This window comes from Etheostoma spectabile, chromosome 20, assembly GCF_008692095.1.
Source record: "Etheostoma spectabile isolate EspeVRDwgs_2016 chromosome 20, UIUC_Espe_1.0, whole genome shotgun sequence".
Taxonomy (NCBI): Eukaryota; Metazoa; Chordata; class Actinopteri; order Perciformes; family Percidae; genus Etheostoma; species Etheostoma spectabile.
This window is the reverse complement of record NC_045752.1, coordinates 15,893,775-15,894,675: the sequence shown is the minus strand read 5'-3', so window position 1 is coordinate 15,894,675 and position 901 is coordinate 15,893,775. Positions and strand designations below refer to the sequence as shown.

At 36.6% G+C, this 901-nt stretch overlaps 1 long non-coding RNA gene across 1 annotated transcript in view; it reads left to right on the top strand.

Moving 5' to 3' along the window:
* Positions 1-580: 580 nt before the first annotated feature.
* LOC116670605 (uncharacterized) overlaps positions 581-901 on the top strand; it is a 21,575-nt gene continuing 21,254 nt past the window's right edge. The window contains exon 1 of the long non-coding RNA XR_004327066.1: positions 581-645. This is a non-coding gene — a long non-coding RNA (uncharacterized LOC116670605). The remainder of the gene's footprint in view (positions 646-901) is intronic.

Here is a 901-nt window from a genome sequence, read left to right as displayed (position 1 = left end):
GAGGTGATTTAAGGTAAATAAATTTAAAAATATATTTGTAATGCAGTTTTTTCTAAGACTCACAATTTTTTTTTTTTTTAAACGCATTTCGAGGAAGTTTTAATGTGACTAAAGTTAACAGCTGTATTGTACTGGAACTGTGGTTTGTCTCTGAAACTGTCAGGGTCTGCAATGGGTCTTCAGTTTGATCCAAGATGTTGCATTCAAGTGTAACTGTTACAGTGCATGACCATCAAAGAACTTTTAAGTACTGGTAAAGTAAAAATTAATGTGTTCTGGGTCTGTCACACCACAGGAAAATTGACTAGGTTTTCACTAAGCTGTTTTGAAGCTAACTTTAAAACTGCAAAGCGTTGATATAAAATCTGTTCAATGTTCCCAGGTTCAAGCATGCAAGAACTAGGACTTACTGAAATATTAACACCCCCTAGTTTTTGTGTAAAACGCTTTTGGCTGCAATGCCATTGATAATGTTTCCGAAATGCTGAAGAGAAGTCACTTTTCAGGACTCATCAAATTTGTGGCAAAGGGAACAAAAGCTTCTGATCCACTGAATAGTTTTTTTCCACAGAAATTGTGCTTTTTGTCTCAGGGGAGCCAGTTGCAACACTCTGACTGCTGCAAGGGTGATAGACTGGGTTCCAGGTGAGCTCTTGGGACCTCTTAGGCTAAGCAGAACCGCGCTCATGTTGGTTTCATTTCTTTAACCTTGATTTTAAACACTCCCGGCGAGATTGGCACAGTTTTTTGCTAGAGCGTTTTGGATAACCGTTTAATGGCTGTATGCAGACTTAAAGGCCAACAGTTTTTAAGAGTATCACACTGGAGTAGAGTAAATATAAGACCTTTTTTTGAAAATAAAATGTAACAAAAGTTATCACACTTTTTTTTTTTTTTTTTT